The sequence below is a fragment of the Ranitomeya imitator genome, unplaced genomic scaffold, assembly GCF_032444005.1.
Source record: "Ranitomeya imitator isolate aRanImi1 unplaced genomic scaffold, aRanImi1.pri SCAFFOLD_1415, whole genome shotgun sequence".
Taxonomy (NCBI): domain Eukaryota; kingdom Metazoa; phylum Chordata; class Amphibia; order Anura; family Dendrobatidae; genus Ranitomeya; species Ranitomeya imitator.
Window position 1 is genome coordinate 25,028 of NW_027193806.1, and position 15,523 is coordinate 40,550.

General features: G+C 44.9%; 13 non-coding genes and 1 pseudogene across 13 annotated transcripts; all 14 read left to right on the forward strand.

Annotated features, from left to right (window-relative positions):
* Window positions 1–256: 256 nt before the first annotated feature.
* On the forward strand, window positions 257–449 carry LOC138654249 (U2 spliceosomal RNA). Its single transcript, XR_011316160.1, has one exon. It is a non-coding gene; the product is annotated as a U2 spliceosomal RNA (small nuclear RNA).
* Window positions 450–1,418: 969 nt separating this feature from the next.
* LOC138654250 (U2 spliceosomal RNA) lies at window positions 1,419–1,611 on the forward strand. Its single transcript, XR_011316161.1, has one exon. It is a non-coding gene; the product is annotated as a U2 spliceosomal RNA (small nuclear RNA).
* A 969-nt stretch (window positions 1,612–2,580) lies between these two features.
* LOC138654251 (U2 spliceosomal RNA) lies at window positions 2,581–2,773 on the forward strand. The gene has a single exon (XR_011316162.1). It is a non-coding gene; the product is annotated as a U2 spliceosomal RNA (small nuclear RNA).
* A 969-nt stretch (window positions 2,774–3,742) lies between these two features.
* On the forward strand, window positions 3,743–3,935 carry LOC138654252 (U2 spliceosomal RNA). The gene has a single exon (XR_011316163.1). It is a non-coding gene; the product is annotated as a U2 spliceosomal RNA (small nuclear RNA).
* Window positions 3,936–4,904: 969 nt separating this feature from the next.
* LOC138654253 (U2 spliceosomal RNA) lies at window positions 4,905–5,097 on the forward strand. Its single transcript, XR_011316164.1, has one exon. It is a non-coding gene; the product is annotated as a U2 spliceosomal RNA (small nuclear RNA).
* Window positions 5,098–6,066: 969 nt separating this feature from the next.
* On the forward strand, window positions 6,067–6,259 carry LOC138654254 (U2 spliceosomal RNA). The gene has a single exon (XR_011316165.1). It is a non-coding gene; the product is annotated as a U2 spliceosomal RNA (small nuclear RNA).
* A 969-nt stretch (window positions 6,260–7,228) lies between these two features.
* On the forward strand, window positions 7,229–7,421 carry LOC138654256 (U2 spliceosomal RNA). Its single transcript, XR_011316166.1, has one exon. It is a non-coding gene; the product is annotated as a U2 spliceosomal RNA (small nuclear RNA).
* A 969-nt stretch (window positions 7,422–8,390) lies between these two features.
* Window positions 8,391–8,583, forward strand: LOC138654257 (U2 spliceosomal RNA). Its single transcript, XR_011316167.1, has one exon. It is a non-coding gene; the product is annotated as a U2 spliceosomal RNA (small nuclear RNA).
* Window positions 8,584–9,552: 969 nt separating this feature from the next.
* LOC138654258 (U2 spliceosomal RNA) lies at window positions 9,553–9,745 on the forward strand. Its single transcript, XR_011316168.1, has one exon. It is a non-coding gene; the product is annotated as a U2 spliceosomal RNA (small nuclear RNA).
* Window positions 9,746–10,714: 969 nt separating this feature from the next.
* Window positions 10,715–10,907, forward strand: LOC138654260 (U2 spliceosomal RNA). The gene has a single exon (XR_011316170.1). It is a non-coding gene; the product is annotated as a U2 spliceosomal RNA (small nuclear RNA).
* Window positions 10,908–11,876: 969 nt separating this feature from the next.
* Window positions 11,877–12,069, forward strand: LOC138654261 (U2 spliceosomal RNA). The gene has a single exon (XR_011316171.1). It is a non-coding gene; the product is annotated as a U2 spliceosomal RNA (small nuclear RNA).
* Window positions 12,070–13,034: 965 nt separating this feature from the next.
* Window positions 13,035–13,227, forward strand: LOC138654262 (U2 spliceosomal RNA). The gene has a single exon (XR_011316172.1). It is a non-coding gene; the product is annotated as a U2 spliceosomal RNA (small nuclear RNA).
* A 969-nt stretch (window positions 13,228–14,196) lies between these two features.
* Window positions 14,197–14,389, forward strand: LOC138654263 (U2 spliceosomal RNA). Its single transcript, XR_011316173.1, has one exon. It is a non-coding gene; the product is annotated as a U2 spliceosomal RNA (small nuclear RNA).
* A 973-nt stretch (window positions 14,390–15,362) lies between these two features.
* On the forward strand, window positions 15,363–15,523 carry LOC138654264 (U2 spliceosomal RNA; annotated as a pseudogene; the record flags this gene model as incomplete).

Below are 15,523 nucleotides of genomic sequence, written 5' to 3' on the forward strand. Positions count from 1 at the left end.
TCACAATGGGGATGGTGGGTGTGTCAAAGTGGGCAGAGTTATGCAGATTCAAAACGCGTTGGGCGCAGCTTCAACGAGCACACACAGACACACACAGCCAAACAACCGACCAAAACCCAAGCACACCCGAACTGTCATTGAGAATGCATCCAGAGTTTCTGAAAATGTCTTCCTTGCGGCAATCTTTGGCTAGGTCTCCACAATGGGTGTCGGTTGTAGGCCTGGGTGCGTCTGAAATGGCCAACCATTTCAGGCCATCGCTTCTCGGCCTCCTATGGCTAAGATCAAGTGTAGTATCTGTTCTTATCAGTTTAATATCTGATACGTCCCCCATGTGGGGACCATATATTAAATGGCTTTTTGGAACAGGGAGCTGGAAATGGAGCTTGCTCTGTCCACTCCACGCATTGACCCGCTATTGCAGTCTCTCCGGGAACAGTGCACTCCTTCTCTGATCCGGTTTCTAAAAACAGATTGAATGGAAATTAATCAGCACAGTAAGTTGTCTTGGAACCCTAGATGGGAATTTATTTCAGGGTTGTTAAGGAAGCACATTTCACATGCCGCTGGCTGCCAAATGTAGCATGCTGCTCGATTTCACTTGCCTAATTGCAACATTTTGTGTGCCTTGCTTTCACCTCTGTATGTATGTATGTATGTATGTATGTATGTATGTATGTATGTATGTATGTCAAGCATTGCATTGCATTCAATAGGCAATCAATCAATCAATCAGGCAATCAATTTTCAGTCTTTCCTGGTTGCTGCCACAGGTGTGTTAAGATGTAGGCCTGAATTAGGCCTTTCTTACAGTGTAGCAAATATACTGTGCCATCTACAGAATTAGGCCCCTGCCTGCTGTCAGCACTTGGTATTTAAATTGAAGCATCCAATGAGTAGTTCTGCCATACATACCACATTTGTGACCACCGATCATGAATTCTTTTGGAAGACATTGTTTACCTCTTGTGGACCACCGACTTTGAAATGCGGTGTATGATAGGTATTTGAAAAAAAGGAAAACTGGTGTCTGTGCTGATCTCGAATCTGCTAGTCTTGTGTCTTGTAGATACACCTGTGTGAGGAGTATTCTAATGCTTTTGACCAACCAGGTGCGCTGCCTGCAGTCGATAGAATCTTAGCACGGAACCTTCACCTGCAGTCACAATGGGGATGGTGGGTGTGTCAAAGTGGGCAGAGTTATGCAGATTCAAAACGCGTTGGGCGCAGCTTCAACGAGCACACACAGACACACACAGCCAAACAACCGACCAAAACCCAAGCACACCCGAACTGTCATTGAGAATGCATCCAGAGTTTCTGAAAATGTCTTCCTTGCGGCAATCTTTGGCTAGGTCTCCACAATGGGTGTCGGTTGTAGGCCTGGGTGCGTCTGAAATGGCCAACCATTTCAGGCCATCGCTTCTCGGCCTCCTATGGCTAAGATCAAGTGTAGTATCTGTTCTTATCAGTTTAATATCTGATACGTCCCCCATGTGGGGACCATATATTAAATGGCTTTTTGGAACAGGGAGCTGGAAATGGAGCTTGCTCTGTCCACTCCACGCATTGACCCGCTATTGCAGTCTCTCCGGGAACAGTGCACTCCTTCTCTGATCCGGTTTCTAAAAACAGATTGAATGGAAATTAATCAGCACAGTAAGTTGTCTTGGAACCCTAGATGGGAATTTATTTCAGGGTTGTTAAGGAAGCACATTTCACATGCCGCTGGCTGCCAAATGTAGCATGCTGCTCGATTTCACTTGCCTAATTGCAACATTTTGTGTGCCTTGCTTTCACCTCTGTATGTATGTATGTATGTATGTATGTATGTATGTATGTATGTATGTATGTCAAGCATTGCATTGCATTCAATAGGCAATCAATCAATCAATCAGGCAATCAATTTTCAGTCTTTCCTGGTTGCTGCCACAGGTGTGTTAAGATGTAGGCCTGAATTAGGCCTTTCTTACAGTGTAGCAAATATACTGTGCCATCTACAGAATTAGGCCCCTGCCTGCTGTCAGCACTTGGTATTTAAATTGAAGCATCCAATGAGTAGTTCTGCCATACATACCACATTTGTGACCACCGATCATGAATTCTTTTGGAAGACATTGTTTACCTCTTGTGGACCACCGACTTTGAAATGCGGTGTATGATAGGTATTTGAAAAAAAGGAAAACTGGTGTCTGTGCTGATCTCGAATCTGCTAGTCTTGTGTCTTGTAGATACACCTGTGTGAGGAGTATTCTAATGCTTTTGACCAACCAGGTGCGCTGCCTGCAGTCGATAGAATCTTAGCACGGAACCTTCACCTGCAGTCACAATGGGGATGGTGGGTGTGTCAAAGTGGGCAGAGTTATGCAGATTCAAAACGCGTTGGGCGCAGCTTCAACGAGCACACACAGACACACACAGCCAAACAACCGACCAAAACCCAAGCACACCCGAACTGTCATTGAGAATGCATCCAGAGTTTCTGAAAATGTCTTCCTTGCGGCAATCTTTGGCTAGGTCTCCACAATGGGTGTCGGTTGTAGGCCTGGGTGCGTCTGAAATGGCCAACCATTTCAGGCCATCGCTTCTCGGCCTCCTATGGCTAAGATCAAGTGTAGTATCTGTTCTTATCAGTTTAATATCTGATACGTCCCCCATGTGGGGACCATATATTAAATGGCTTTTTGGAACAGGGAGCTGGAAATGGAGCTTGCTCTGTCCACTCCACGCATTGACCCGCTATTGCAGTCTCTCCGGGAACAGTGCACTCCTTCTCTGATCCGGTTTCTAAAAACAGATTGAATGGAAATTAATCAGCACAGTAAGTTGTCTTGGAACCCTAGATGGGAATTTATTTCAGGGTTGTTAAGGAAGCACATTTCACATGCCGCTGGCTGCCAAATGTAGCATGCTGCTCGATTTCACTTGCCTAATTGCAACATTTTGTGTGCCTTGCTTTCACCTCTGTATGTATGTATGTATGTATGTATGTATGTATGTATGTATGTATGTATGTCAAGCATTGCATTGCATTCAATAGGCAATCAATCAATCAATCAGGCAATCAATTTTCAGTCTTTCCTGGTTGCTGCCACAGGTGTGTTAAGATGTAGGCCTGAATTAGGCCTTTCTTACAGTGTAGCAAATATACTGTGCCATCTACAGAATTAGGCCCCTGCCTGCTGTCAGCACTTGGTATTTAAATTGAAGCATCCAATGAGTAGTTCTGCCATACATACCACATTTGTGACCACCGATCATGAATTCTTTTGGAAGACATTGTTTACCTCTTGTGGACCACCGACTTTGAAATGCGGTGTATGATAGGTATTTGAAAAAAAGGAAAACTGGTGTCTGTGCTGATCTCGAATCTGCTAGTCTTGTGTCTTGTAGATACACCTGTGTGAGGAGTATTCTAATGCTTTTGACCAACCAGGTGCGCTGCCTGCAGTCGATAGAATCTTAGCACGGAACCTTCACCTGCAGTCACAATGGGGATGGTGGGTGTGTCAAAGTGGGCAGAGTTATGCAGATTCAAAACGCGTTGGGCGCAGCTTCAACGAGCACACACAGACACACACAGCCAAACAACCGACCAAAACCCAAGCACACCCGAACTGTCATTGAGAATGCATCCAGAGTTTCTGAAAATGTCTTCCTTGCGGCAATCTTTGGCTAGGTCTCCACAATGGGTGTCGGTTGTAGGCCTGGGTGCGTCTGAAATGGCCAACCATTTCAGGCCATCGCTTCTCGGCCTCCTATGGCTAAGATCAAGTGTAGTATCTGTTCTTATCAGTTTAATATCTGATACGTCCCCCATGTGGGGACCATATATTAAATGGCTTTTTGGAACAGGGAGCTGGAAATGGAGCTTGCTCTGTCCACTCCACGCATTGACCCGCTATTGCAGTCTCTCCGGGAACAGTGCACTCCTTCTCTGATCCGGTTTCTAAAAACAGATTGAATGGAAATTAATCAGCACAGTAAGTTGTCTTGGAACCCTAGATGGGAATTTATTTCAGGGTTGTTAAGGAAGCACATTTCACATGCCGCTGGCTGCCAAATGTAGCATGCTGCTCGATTTCACTTGCCTAATTGCAACATTTTGTGTGCCTTGCTTTCACCTCTGTATGTATGTATGTATGTATGTATGTATGTATGTATGTATGTATGTATGTCAAGCATTGCATTGCATTCAATAGGCAATCAATCAATCAATCAGGCAATCAATTTTCAGTCTTTCCTGGTTGCTGCCACAGGTGTGTTAAGATGTAGGCCTGAATTAGGCCTTTCTTACAGTGTAGCAAATATACTGTGCCATCTACAGAATTAGGCCCCTGCCTGCTGTCAGCACTTGGTATTTAAATTGAAGCATCCAATGAGTAGTTCTGCCATACATACCACATTTGTGACCACCGATCATGAATTCTTTTGGAAGACATTGTTTACCTCTTGTGGACCACCGACTTTGAAATGCGGTGTATGATAGGTATTTGAAAAAAAGGAAAACTGGTGTCTGTGCTGATCTCGAATCTGCTAGTCTTGTGTCTTGTAGATACACCTGTGTGAGGAGTATTCTAATGCTTTTGACCAACCAGGTGCGCTGCCTGCAGTCGATAGAATCTTAGCACGGAACCTTCACCTGCAGTCACAATGGGGATGGTGGGTGTGTCAAAGTGGGCAGAGTTATGCAGATTCAAAACGCGTTGGGCGCAGCTTCAACGAGCACACACAGACACACACAGCCAAACAACCGACCAAAACCCAAGCACACCCGAACTGTCATTGAGAATGCATCCAGAGTTTCTGAAAATGTCTTCCTTGCGGCAATCTTTGGCTAGGTCTCCACAATGGGTGTCGGTTGTAGGCCTGGGTGCGTCTGAAATGGCCAACCATTTCAGGCCATCGCTTCTCGGCCTCCTATGGCTAAGATCAAGTGTAGTATCTGTTCTTATCAGTTTAATATCTGATACGTCCCCCATGTGGGGACCATATATTAAATGGCTTTTTGGAACAGGGAGCTGGAAATGGAGCTTGCTCTGTCCACTCCACGCATTGACCCGCTATTGCAGTCTCTCCGGGAACAGTGCACTCCTTCTCTGATCCGGTTTCTAAAAACAGATTGAATGGAAATTAATCAGCACAGTAAGTTGTCTTGGAACCCTAGATGGGAATTTATTTCAGGGTTGTTAAGGAAGCACATTTCACATGCCGCTGGCTGCCAAATGTAGCATGCTGCTCGATTTCACTTGCCTAATTGCAACATTTTGTGTGCCTTGCTTTCACCTCTGTATGTATGTATGTATGTATGTATGTATGTATGTATGTATGTATGTATGTCAAGCATTGCATTGCATTCAATAGGCAATCAATCAATCAATCAGGCAATCAATTTTCAGTCTTTCCTGGTTGCTGCCACAGGTGTGTTAAGATGTAGGCCTGAATTAGGCCTTTCTTACAGTGTAGCAAATATACTGTGCCATCTACAGAATTAGGCCCCTGCCTGCTGTCAGCACTTGGTATTTAAATTGAAGCATCCAATGAGTAGTTCTGCCATACATACCACATTTGTGACCACCGATCATGAATTCTTTTGGAAGACATTGTTTACCTCTTGTGGACCACCGACTTTGAAATGCGGTGTATGATAGGTATTTGAAAAAAAGGAAAACTGGTGTCTGTGCTGATCTCGAATCTGCTAGTCTTGTGTCTTGTAGATACACCTGTGTGAGGAGTATTCTAATGCTTTTGACCAACCAGGTGCGCTGCCTGCAGTCGATAGAATCTTAGCACGGAACCTTCACCTGCAGTCACAATGGGGATGGTGGGTGTGTCAAAGTGGGCAGAGTTATGCAGATTCAAAACGCGTTGGGCGCAGCTTCAACGAGCACACACAGACACACACAGCCAAACAACCGACCAAAACCCAAGCACACCCGAACTGTCATTGAGAATGCATCCAGAGTTTCTGAAAATGTCTTCCTTGCGGCAATCTTTGGCTAGGTCTCCACAATGGGTGTCGGTTGTAGGCCTGGGTGCGTCTGAAATGGCCAACCATTTCAGGCCATCGCTTCTCGGCCTCCTATGGCTAAGATCAAGTGTAGTATCTGTTCTTATCAGTTTAATATCTGATACGTCCCCCATGTGGGGACCATATATTAAATGGCTTTTTGGAACAGGGAGCTGGAAATGGAGCTTGCTCTGTCCACTCCACGCATTGACCCGCTATTGCAGTCTCTCCGGGAACAGTGCACTCCTTCTCTGATCCGGTTTCTAAAAACAGATTGAATGGAAATTAATCAGCACAGTAAGTTGTCTTGGAACCCTAGATGGGAATTTATTTCAGGGTTGTTAAGGAAGCACATTTCACATGCCGCTGGCTGCCAAATGTAGCATGCTGCTCGATTTCACTTGCCTAATTGCAACATTTTGTGTGCCTTGCTTTCACCTCTGTATGTATGTATGTATGTATGTATGTATGTATGTATGTATGTATGTATGTCAAGCATTGCATTGCATTCAATAGGCAATCAATCAATCAATCAGGCAATCAATTTTCAGTCTTTCCTGGTTGCTGCCACAGGTGTGTTAAGATGTAGGCCTGAATTAGGCCTTTCTTACAGTGTAGCAAATATACTGTGCCATCTACAGAATTAGGCCCCTGCCTGCTGTCAGCACTTGGTATTTAAATTGAAGCATCCAATGAGTAGTTCTGCCATACATACCACATTTGTGACCACCGATCATGAATTCTTTTGGAAGACATTGTTTACCTCTTGTGGACCACCGACTTTGAAATGCGGTGTATGATAGGTATTTGAAAAAAAGGAAAACTGGTGTCTGTGCTGATCTCGAATCTGCTAGTCTTGTGTCTTGTAGATACACCTGTGTGAGGAGTATTCTAATGCTTTTGACCAACCAGGTGCGCTGCCTGCAGTCGATAGAATCTTAGCACGGAACCTTCACCTGCAGTCACAATGGGGATGGTGGGTGTGTCAAAGTGGGCAGAGTTATGCAGATTCAAAACGCGTTGGGCGCAGCTTCAACGAGCACACACAGACACACACAGCCAAACAACCGACCAAAACCCAAGCACACCCGAACTGTCATTGAGAATGCATCCAGAGTTTCTGAAAATGTCTTCCTTGCGGCAATCTTTGGCTAGGTCTCCACAATGGGTGTCGGTTGTAGGCCTGGGTGCGTCTGAAATGGCCAACCATTTCAGGCCATCGCTTCTCGGCCTCCTATGGCTAAGATCAAGTGTAGTATCTGTTCTTATCAGTTTAATATCTGATACGTCCCCCATGTGGGGACCATATATTAAATGGCTTTTTGGAACAGGGAGCTGGAAATGGAGCTTGCTCTGTCCACTCCACGCATTGACCCGCTATTGCAGTCTCTCCGGGAACAGTGCACTCCTTCTCTGATCCGGTTTCTAAAAACAGATTGAATGGAAATTAATCAGCACAGTAAGTTGTCTTGGAACCCTAGATGGGAATTTATTTCAGGGTTGTTAAGGAAGCACATTTCACATGCCGCTGGCTGCCAAATGTAGCATGCTGCTCGATTTCACTTGCCTAATTGCAACATTTTGTGTGCCTTGCTTTCACCTCTGTATGTATGTATGTATGTATGTATGTATGTATGTATGTATGTATGTATGTCAAGCATTGCATTGCATTCAATAGGCAATCAATCAATCAATCAGGCAATCAATTTTCAGTCTTTCCTGGTTGCTGCCACAGGTGTGTTAAGATGTAGGCCTGAATTAGGCCTTTCTTACAGTGTAGCAAATATACTGTGCCATCTACAGAATTAGGCCCCTGCCTGCTGTCAGCACTTGGTATTTAAATTGAAGCATCCAATGAGTAGTTCTGCCATACATACCACATTTGTGACCACCGATCATGAATTCTTTTGGAAGACATTGTTTACCTCTTGTGGACCACCGACTTTGAAATGCGGTGTATGATAGGTATTTGAAAAAAAGGAAAACTGGTGTCTGTGCTGATCTCGAATCTGCTAGTCTTGTGTCTTGTAGATACACCTGTGTGAGGAGTATTCTAATGCTTTTGACCAACCAGGTGCGCTGCCTGCAGTCGATAGAATCTTAGCACGGAACCTTCACCTGCAGTCACAATGGGGATGGTGGGTGTGTCAAAGTGGGCAGAGTTATGCAGATTCAAAACGCGTTGGGCGCAGCTTCAACGAGCACACACAGACACACACAGCCAAACAACCGACCAAAACCCAAGCACACCCGAACTGTCATTGAGAATGCATCCAGAGTTTCTGAAAATGTCTTCCTTGCGGCAATCTTTGGCTAGGTCTCCACAATGGGTGTCGGTTGTAGGCCTGGGTGCGTCTGAAATGGCCAACCATTTCAGGCCATCGCTTCTCGGCCTCCTATGGCTAAGATCAAGTGTAGTATCTGTTCTTATCAGTTTAATATCTGATACGTCCCCCATGTGGGGACCATATATTAAATGGCTTTTTGGAACAGGGAGCTGGAAATGGAGCTTGCTCTGTCCACTCCACGCATTGACCCGCTATTGCAGTCTCTCCGGGAACAGTGCACTCCTTCTCTGATCCGGTTTCTAAAAACAGATTGAATGGAAATTAATCAGCACAGTAAGTTGTCTTGGAACCCTAGATGGGAATTTATTTCAGGGTTGTTAAGGAAGCACATTTCACATGCCGCTGGCTGCCAAATGTAGCATGCTGCTCGATTTCACTTGCCTAATTGCAACATTTTGTGTGCCTTGCTTTCACCTCTGTATGTATGTATGTATGTATGTATGTATGTATGTATGTATGTATGTATGTCAAGCATTGCATTGCATTCAATAGGCAATCAATCAATCAATCAGGCAATCAATTTTCAGTCTTTCCTGGTTGCTGCCACAGGTGTGTTAAGATGTAGGCCTGAATTAGGCCTTTCTTACAGTGTAGCAAATATACTGTGCCATCTACAGAATTAGGCCCCTGCCTGCTGTCAGCACTTGGTATTTAAATTGAAGCATCCAATGAGTAGTTCTGCCATACATACCACATTTGTGACCACCGATCATGAATTCTTTTGGAAGACATTGTTTACCTCTTGTGGACCACCGACTTTGAAATGCGGTGTATGATAGGTATTTGAAAAAAAGGAAAACTGGTGTCTGTGCTGATCTCGAATCTGCTAGTCTTGTGTCTTGTAGATACACCTGTGTGAGGAGTATTCTAATGCTTTTGACCAACCAGGTGCGCTGCCTGCAGTCGATAGAATCTTAGCACGGAACCTTCACCTGCAGTCACAATGGGGATGGTGGGTGTGTCAAAGTGGGCAGAGTTATGCAGATTCAAAACGCGTTGGGCGCAGCTTCAACGAGCACACACAGACACACACAGCCAAACAACCGACCAAAACCCAAGCACACCCGAACTGTCATTGAGAATGCATCCAGAGTTTCTGAAAATGTCTTCCTTGCGGCAATCTTTGGCTAGGTCTCCACAATGGGTGTCGGTTGTAGGCCTGGGTGCGTCTGAAATGGCCAACCATTTCAGGCCATCGCTTCTCGGCCTCCTATGGCTAAGATCAAGTGTAGTATCTGTTCTTATCAGTTTAATATCTGATACGTCCCCCATGTGGGGACCATATATTAAATGGCTTTTTGGAACAGGGAGCTGGAAATGGAGCTTGCTCTGTCCACTCCACGCATTGACCCGCTATTGCAGTCTCTCCGGGAACAGTGCACTCCTTCTCTGATCCGGTTTCTAAAAACAGATTGAATGGAAATTAATCAGCACAGTAAGTTGTCTTGGAACCCTAGATGGGAATTTATTTCAGGGTTGTTAAGGAAGCACATTTCACATGCCGCTGGCTGCCAAATGTAGCATGCTGCTCGATTTCACTTGCCTAATTGCAACATTTTGTGTGCCTTGCTTTCACCTCTGTATGTATGTATGTATGTATGTATGTATGTATGTATGTATGTATGTATGTCAAGCATTGCATTGCATTCAATAGGCAATCAATCAATCAATCAGGCAATCAATTTTCAGTCTTTCCTGGTTGCTGCCACAGGTGTGTTAAGATGTAGGCCTGAATTAGGCCTTTCTTACAGTGTAGCAAATATACTGTGCCATCTACAGAATTAGGCCCCTGCCTGCTGTCAGCACTTGGTATTTAAATTGAAGCATCCAATGAGTAGTTCTGCCATACATACCACATTTGTGACCACCGATCATGAATTCTTTTGGAAGACATTGTTTACCTCTTGTGGACCACCGACTTTGAAATGCGGTGTATGATAGGTATTTGAAAAAAAGGAAAACTGGTGTCTGTGCTGATCTCGAATCTGCTAGTCTTGTGTCTTGTAGATACACCTGTGTGAGGAGTATTCTAATGCTTTTGACCAACCAGGTGCGCTGCCTGCAGTCGATAGAATCTTAGCACGGAACCTTCACCTGCAGTCACAATGGGGATGGTGGGTGTGTCAAAGTGGGCAGAGTTATGCAGATTCAAAACGCGTTGGGCGCAGCTTCAACGAGCACACACAGACACACACAGCCAAACAACCGACCAAAACCCAAGCACACCCGAACTGTCATTGAGAATGCATCCAGAGTTTCTGAAAATGTCTTCCTTGCGGCAATCTTTGGCTAGGTCTCCACAATGGGTGTCGGTTGTAGGCCTGGGTGCGTCTGAAATGGCCAACCATTTCAGGCCATCGCTTCTCGGCCTCCTATGGCTAAGATCAAGTGTAGTATCTGTTCTTATCAGTTTAATATCTGATACGTCCCCCATGTGGGGACCATATATTAAATGGCTTTTTGGAACAGGGAGCTGGAAATGGAGCTTGCTCTGTCCACTCCACGCATTGACCCGCTATTGCAGTCTCTCCGGGAACAGTGCACTCCTTCTCTGATCCGGTTTCTAAAAACAGATTGAATGGAAATTAATCAGCACAGTAAGTTGTCTTGGAACCCTAGATGGGAATTTATTTCAGGGTTGTTAAGGAAGCACATTTCACATGCCGCTGGCTGCCAAATGTAGCATGCTGCTCGATTTCACTTGCCTAATTGCAACATTTTGTGTGCCTTGCTTTCACCTCTGTATGTATGTATGTATGTATGTATGTATGTATGTATGTATGTATGTATGTCAAGCATTGCATTGCATTCAATAGGCAATCAATCAATCAATCAGGCAATCAATTTTCAGTCTTTCCTGGTTGCTGCCACAGGTGTGTTAAGATGTAGGCCTGAATTAGGCCTTTCTTACAGTGTAGCAAATATACTGTGCCATCTACAGAATTAGGCCCCTGCCTGCTGTCAGCACTTGGTATTTAAATTGAAGCATCCAATGAGTAGTTCTGCCATACATACCACATTTGTGACCACCGATCATGAATTCTTTTGGAAGACATTGTTTACCTCTTGTGGACCACCGACTTTGAAATGCGGTGTATGATAGGTATTTGAAAAAAAGGAAAACTGGTGTCTGTGCTGATCTCGAATCTGCTAGTCTTGTGTCTTGTAGATACACCTGTGTGAGGAGTATTCTAATGCTTTTGACCAACCAGGTGCGCTGCCTGCAGTCGATAGAATCTTAGCACGGAACCTTCACCTGCAGTCACAATGGGGATGGTGGGTGTGTCAAAGTGGGCAGAGTTATGCAGATTCAAAACGCGTTGGGCGCAGCTTCAACGAGCACACACAGACACACACAGCCAAACAACCGACCAAAACCCAAGCACACCCGAACTGTCATTGAGAATGCATCCAGAGTTTCTGAAAATGTCTTCCTTGCGGCAATCTTTGGCTAGGTCTCCACAATGGGTGTCGGTTGTAGGCCTGGGTGCGTCTGAAATGGCCAACCATTTCAGGCCATCGCTTCTCGGCCTCCTATGGCTAAGATCAAGTGTAGTATCTGTTCTTATCAGTTTAATATCTGATACGTCCCCCATGTGGGGACCATATATTAAATGGCTTTTTGGAACAGGGAGCTGGAAATGGAGCTTGCTCTGTCCACTCCACGCATTGACCCGCTATTGCAGTCTCTCCGGGAACAGTGCACTCCTTCTCTGATCCGGTTTCTAAAAACAGATTGAATGGAAATTAATCAGCACAGTAAGTTGTCTTGGAACCCTAGATGGGAATTTATTTCAGGGTTGTTAAGGAAGCACATTTCACATGCCGCTGGCTGCCAAATGTAGCATGCTGCTCGATTTCACTTGCCTAATTGCAACATTTTGTGTGCCTTGCTTTCACCTCTGTATGTATGTATGTATGTATGTATGTATGTATGTATGTATGTATGTCAAGCATTGCATTGCATTCAATAGGCAATCAATCAATCAATCAGGCAATCAATTTTCAGTCTTTCCTGGTTGCTGCCACAGGTGTGTTAAGATGTAGGCCTGAATTAGGCCTTTCTTACAGTGTAGCAAATATACTGTGCCATCTACAGAATTAGGCCCCTGCCTGCTGTCAGCACTTGGTATTTAAATTGAAGCATCCAATGAGTAGTTCTGCCATACATACCACATTTGTGACCACCGATCATGAATTCTTTTGGAAGACATTGTTTACCTCTTGTGGACCACCGACTTTGAAATGCGGTGTATGATAGGTATTTGAAAAAAAGGAAAACTGGTGTCTGTGCTGATCTCGAATCTGCTAGTCTTGTGTCTTGTAGATACACCTGTGTGAGGAGTATTCTAATGCTTTTGACCAACCAGGTGCGCTGCCTGCAGTCGATAGAATCTTAGCACGGAACCTTCACCTGCAGTCACAATGGGGATGGTGGGTGTGTCAAAGTGGGCAGAGTTATGCAGATTCAAAACGCGTTGGGCGCAGCTTCAACGAGCACACACAGACACACACAGCCAAACAACCGACCAAAACCCAAGCACACCCGAACTGTCATTGAGAATGCATCCAGAGTTTCTGAAAATGTCTTCCTTGCGGCAATCTTTGGCTAGGTCTCCACAATGGGTGTCGGTTGTAGGCCTGGGTGCGTCTGAAATGGCCAACCATTTCAGGCCATCGCTTCTCGGCCTCCTATGGCTAAGATCAAGTGTAGTATCTGTTCTTATCAGTTTAATATCTGATACGTCCCCCATGTGGGGACCATATATTAAATGGCTTTTTGGAACAGGGAGCTGGAAATGGAGCTTGCTCTGTCCACTCCACGCATTGACCCGCTATTGCAGTCTCTCCGGGAACAGTGCACTCCTTCTCTGATCCGGTTTCTAAAAACAGATTGAATGGAAATTAATCAGCACAGTAAGTTGTCTTGGAACCCTAGATGGGAATTTATTTCAGGGTTGTTAAGGAAGCACATTTCACATGCCGCTGGCTGCCAAATGTAGCATGCTGCTCGATTTCACTTGCCTAATTGCAACATTTTGTGTGCCTTGCTTTCACCTCTGTATGTATGTATGTATGTATGTATGTATGTATGTATGTATGTATGTATGTCAAGCATTGCATTGCATTCAATAGGCAATCAATCAATCAATCAGGCAATCAATTTTCAGTCTTTCCTGGTTGCTGCCACAGGTGTGTTAAGATGTAGGCCTGAATTAGGCCTTTCTTACAGTGTAGCAAATATACTGTGCCATCTACAGAATTAGGCCCCTGCCTGCTGTCAGCACTTGGTATTTAAATTGAAGCATCCAATGAGTAGTTCTGCCATACATACCACATTTGTGACCACCGATCATGAATTCTTTTGGAAGACATTGTTTACCTCTTGTGGACCACCGACTTTGAAATGCGGTGTATGATAGGTATTTGAAAAAAAGGAAAACTGGTGTCTGTGCTGATCTCGAATCTGCTAGTCTTGTGTCTTGTAGATACACCTGTGTGAGGAGTATTCTAATGCTTTTGACCAACCAGGTGCGCTGCCTGCAGTCGATAGAATCTTAGCACGGAACCTTCACCTGCAGTCACAATGGGGATGGTGGGTGTGTCAAAGTGGGCAGAGTTATGCAGATTCAAAACGCGTTGGGCGCAGCTTCAACGAGCACACACAGACACACACAGCCAAACAACCGACCAAAACCCAAGCACACCCGAACTGTCATTGAGAATGCATCCAGAGTTTCTGAAAATGTCTTCCTTGCGGCAATCTTTGGCTAGGTCTCCACAATGGGTGTCGGTTGTAGGCCTGGGTGCGTCTGAAATGGCCAACCATTTCAGGCCATCGCTTCTCGGCCTCCTATGGCTAAGATCAAGTGTAGTATCTGTTCTTATCAGTTTAATATCTGATACGTCCCCCATGTGGGGACCATATATTAAATGGCTTTTTGGAACAGGGAGCTGGAAATGGAGCTTGCTCTGTCCACTCCACGCATTGACCCGCTATTGCAGTCTCTCCGGGAACAGTGCACTCCTTCTCTGATCCGGTTTCTAAAAACAGATTGAATGGAAATTAATCAGCACAGTAAGTTGTCTTGGAACCCTAGATGGGAATTTATTTCAGGGTTGTTAAGGAAGCACATTTCACATGCCGCTGGCTGCCAAATGTAGCATGCTGCTCGATTTCACTTGCCTAATTGCAACATTTTGTGTGCCTTGCTTTCACCTCTGTATGTATGTATGTATGTATGTATGTATGTATGTATGTATGTATGTATGTATGTCAAGCATTGCATTGCATTCAATAGGCAATCAATCAATCAATCAGGCAATCAATTTTCAGTCTTTCCTGGTTGCTGCCACAGGTGTGTTAAGATGTAGGCCTGAATTAGGCCTTTCTTACAGTGTAGCAAATATACTGTGCCATCTACAGAATTAGGCCCCTGCCTGCTGTCAGCACTTGGTATTTAAATTGAAGCATCCAATGAGTAGTTCTGCCATACATACCACATTTGTGACCACCGATCATGAATTCTTTTGGAAGACATTGTTTACCTCTTGTGGACCACCGACTTTGAAATGCGGTGTATGATAGGTATTTGAAAAAAAGGAAAACTGGTGTCTGTGCTGATCTCGAATCTGCTAGTCTTGTGTCTTGTAGATACACCTGTGTGAGGAGTATTCTAATGCTTTTGACCAACCAGGTGCGCTGCCTGCAGTCGATAGAATCTTAGCACGGAACCTTCACCTGCAGTCACAATGGGGATGGTGGGTGTGTCAAAGTGGGCAGAGTTATGCAGATTCAAAACGCGTTGGGCGCAGCTTCAACGAGCACACACAGACACACACAGCCAAACAACCGACCAAAACCCAAGCACACCCGAACTGTCATTGAGAATGCATCCAGAGTTTCTGAAAATGTCTTCCTTGCGGCAATCTTTGGCTAGGTCTCCACAATGGGTGTCGGTTGTAGGCCTGGGTGCGTCTGAAATGGCCAACCATTTCAGGCCATCGCTTCTCGGCCTCCTATGGCTAAGATCAAGTGTAGTATCTGTTCTTATCAGTTTAATATCTGATACGTCCCCCATGTGGGGACCATATATTAAATGGCTTTTTGGAACAGGGAGCTGGAAATGGAGCTTGCTCTGTCCACTCCACGCATTGACCCGCT